This window comes from Phoca vitulina, unplaced genomic scaffold (assembly GCF_004348235.1).
Source record: "Phoca vitulina isolate PV1807 unplaced genomic scaffold, GSC_HSeal_1.0 scaffold3, whole genome shotgun sequence".
NCBI lineage: Eukaryota > Metazoa > Chordata > Mammalia > Carnivora > Phocidae > Phoca > Phoca vitulina.
In genome coordinates this window covers 62,236,473-62,240,475 of record NW_022589706.1, presented here as the reverse complement: position 1 = coordinate 62,240,475, position 4,003 = coordinate 62,236,473, and the positions used below count along the sequence as shown (strand labels likewise).

At 37.5% G+C, this 4,003-nt stretch overlaps 1 pseudogene; it reads left to right on the top strand.

The window, feature by feature from the left end:
• Positions 1-1,813: 1,813 nt before the first annotated feature.
• LOC116628321 lies at positions 1,814-3,337 on the top strand (annotated as a pseudogene).
• The last annotated feature ends 666 nt before the right edge of the window (positions 3,338-4,003 follow it).

Sequence of the window (4,003 nt, the reverse complement as noted above, 5' to 3'; positions counted from 1 at the left end):
GCAGACAGCTGAAGGCAGACGCTTAACCGACTGAGCCACCCAGGTGCCCCTGGCAGAAGTTTTTTGCTTGTTTCTTAGAAATTCAATTTCTTTAACAGGTACAGTTATTCAGATATTCTGTTTCATCTTGAGTGAAGTTTGGCAACCTATGTCTTTCAAGGAAGTTGCCCATTTCATTTAAGTTGTTCAATCTGTTGGAAAAAGTTGTTCATAATATTATGAATACTGTTATCCTTTTAACATCTGTAGTTTCTGCAGTAATATCATCTTTTTCATTCCTAATCTTGGCAATTTGTGCCTTCTCTCATTGTTTTCCTTATCATTCTGGCTAGAGGGTTATCAATTTTATTTACCTTCTCCAAAAAAAATCCCTTGCTTCCATTGTCTATCGTTTTTCTATTTTCTGTTTCATTGATTTCCACTTGGTCTTTCTAATTGGTGAATTCTGTGTTTCAACTTTAGTGGGCTGAGTTACACCCAGATAGCTGGTAGAATATTATTTCTGGGTACATCTATGAGTGTGTTACTGAGAGAAATTAACATTTGAAACAGTAGATTGAGTAAAGAAGATCACACTGACCAATACAGCCTTGTTTTAATCATTATTAAGAGAAAAGTGTTAAAATCTGTGACTGTAACTATGGATTTCTATGTTTTTCTTGCAGTTCTTTTTGGTTTTGTTTCATGTAGTTTGAAGCTATTTTATTAGGCTCATATATGTTTGGAATTGTTCTGTCTTTTTGATGAGTTAACTTTTTTTTTTAAGATTTTATTTATTTATTTATTTGAGAGAGAGCTAGAGCAAGAGAGATCACAGAGGCAGAGGGAGAAGCAGGCTCCCCACTGAGCAGGGAGCCTGATGTGAGGCTCAATCCCAGGTCCCCAGGATCATGACCTGAGCTGAAGTCAGATGCTTAACCGACTGAGCTACCCAGGCGCCCCATGAGTTAACTTCTTTATCAAATAAAATGACTCTGTTTAACTCTCATAATATCCTTTACTATAAAGTCTACTTTCTCTGACACCAGTAGCCATTCTAACCTTTTTTTAAGTGCTAACAGGATATGTTTCTATCCTTTTACTTTTAATCAATTTGTGTTTTTATTTTAAAGCGGGTTTTTTTGTAGGCAGTATATAGTTTGGTCTTGCTTTTGTATGCAATCTAACAATCTCTGCCTTTTAATATATATTTAGACCATTCACTTCTAATATAATTGTTGATATGCTTAGGTTTGAATTTGCAATTTTGCTTTTTTGTTCCTGGTTCCTTTTTTTTTTCCCCCTTCTTTTGGATTATTTGTGTACTTTTAGACATTGCACTATTTCTTCTTTGTTCAATTAGCTATATTTTTTGTTGTCTTTTTTAATGGTTGCTTTAGGGTTTAGAGTATATATTTTTAATTTACATAGTCTACCTTCATGTGATGTTATACAGCAGAACATAGAGCAAAAGAAAGTTATAATAGTATATTTCCAGTTCTTCCCTCTTGGCCTTTGTACTATCAAACGTTTTACTTCTCCATAGGTTATACACTGCATAGGTAAACGTAGTTACCATTTCTGGTATTCTTCATTCCTTTACGTAGATCCAGCTTTCCATCTGGTATCATTTTATTCTGCTTAAACAACTTCTATGTATCATCATATTATACTGCAAGTTTATTGATGATTCATTCTTTTAAGTTTTTTTCTTAATCTCCAAACGGGTATTTATCTCACATTTGTTTTTAAAATACAGACAATCTGCTTTTTCACAACGGATTTGCCACCAGAACACAGGTGTCATGAAAACCACCGCTAAACCTAAACCAAAATGGGAAAGGAAAAGACTTACATCAACATCATCGTCACTGGACATGTAGATTAAGGCAAGTCTACCACTACTGGTCATCCGATCTACAAATGTGGTGAGATCGACAAAAGAACTATCGAAAAATTTGAGAAGGAGGCTCCTGAGATGAGAAAGGGATTCTTCAAGTATGCCTGGGTCTGGGATAAACTGAAAGCTGAACATGAACATGGTATCACCATTGATATCTCCCTGTGGAAATTCAAGACCAGCAAGAATTATGTGACCATCATTGATGCCCCAAGACACAGAGACTTTATCAAAAACATGATTCCAGGCACATCTCAGGCTGACTGTGCTGTCCTGATTGCTGCTGCTGGTGTTGGTGAATTTGAAGCAGGTATCTCCAAGACTGGACACACCTATGAGCATGCCCTTCTGGCTTACACACTGGGTGTAAAACAACTAATTGTTTGTGTTAACAAAATGGATTCCACTGAGCCACCCTACAGCCAGAAGAGATACGACGAAATTGTAAAGGAAGTCAGCACCTACATTAAGAAAATTGGCTACAACCCGACACAGTAGAATTTGTGCCAATTTCTGGTTGGAATGCTGACAATATGCTGGAGCCAAGTGCTAACATGCCTTAGTTCAAGGAATGGAAAGTCACCCATGAAGATGGGAATGCCAGTGGAACCACACTGCTTGAAACTCTGGATTGCAATCTGCCACCAACTCATCCAACTGACAAGCCCTTGTGTCTGCCTCTCCAGAACATCTACAAAATTGGTGGTATTGGTACTATCCCTGTGGGCGAGTGGAGACTGGTGTTCTTAAACCTGGTATGGTGGTCCCCTTTGCTCCAGTCAATGTTACAACTGAAGTGAAGTCTGTTGAAATGCACCATGAAGCTTTGAGTGAGGCTCCTTCTGTGGACAATGTGGGCTTCAATGTCAAGAACGTATCTGTCAAAGATGTTCGTCGTGGCAATGTGGCTGGTGACAGCAAAAATGACCCACCCATGGAAGCATCTGGCTTCACAGCTCAGGTGATTATCCTGAACCATCCAGGCCAAATCATGCTGAATATGTATCTGTGCGGGATTGTCACACAGCTCACATTGCTTACAAGTTTGCTGAGCTGAAGAAATAGATCGTCGTTCTGGAAAAAAGCGGGAAGATGGTCCCAAGTACTTGAAATCTGGTGATGCTGCCATCATTGATACGGTTCCTAGCAAGTCTATGTGTTGAGAGCTTCTCTGACTATCCTCCACTCGACTGCTTTGCTATTCCTGACATGAGACAGACGGTTGCTGGGGGTGTCATCAAAGCAGTGGACAAGAAGACAGCTGGAGCTAGCAAGGTCACCAAGTCTGCCCAGAAAGCTCAGAAGGCTAAATGAATATTATCCCCAATCCTGCCATCCCAGTCTTAATCAGTAGTGGAAGAACGGTCTCAGAACTGTTTGTATCAATTGGCCATTTAAGTTTAATAATAAAAGACTGGTTAATGATAACAATGCATCATAAAACCTTCAGAAGGAAAGGAGAATGTTTTGTGGACCATTTGTTTTTTTGTGTGTGTGGCAGTTTTAAGTTATTACTTTTTAAAATCAGTATTTTTTAATGGAAACAACTTGACCAAAAATCTGTCAAAGAATCTTGAGACCATTAAAACAAAAGTTTAATGAGAATAAATAAATTAAAAAATAAATAAATATAAAATACAGACAATCCTCATGTTGCATAGTTCAAATATACACAGATTTCAATTACCACTATTTAGCTACATAACACTACCCTCCCAGAGAAAAACATGGCTTAAATTTCAGTTTTCATGGCATATGAACCATGAATAATTGCATAAAGTATAAACTTTGCTAATAGCTATTCACCCCATGAATTACTACGTAAATGACCATTATATGGTTTTTATCCTTTCTGTATTGATGTGATATATCACATTGATTGATTTGTGAATACTGAACCACCCTTGCATCCAGGTAAAATTCCCACTTGATCATGGTGAATGATTTTCTTAATGTATTGTTGGATATGGTTTGCTAATATTTTGCTGACGATTTTTGCCTTTATGTTCATCAGAGATACTGGCCTGTAGTTCTCTTTTTTGTAATGTCTTTATCTGGTTTTGGTATCATGGTAATGCTGGCCTCATAGAATGAGTTTGTAAGTTTTCCTTCCTCTTCTATTTT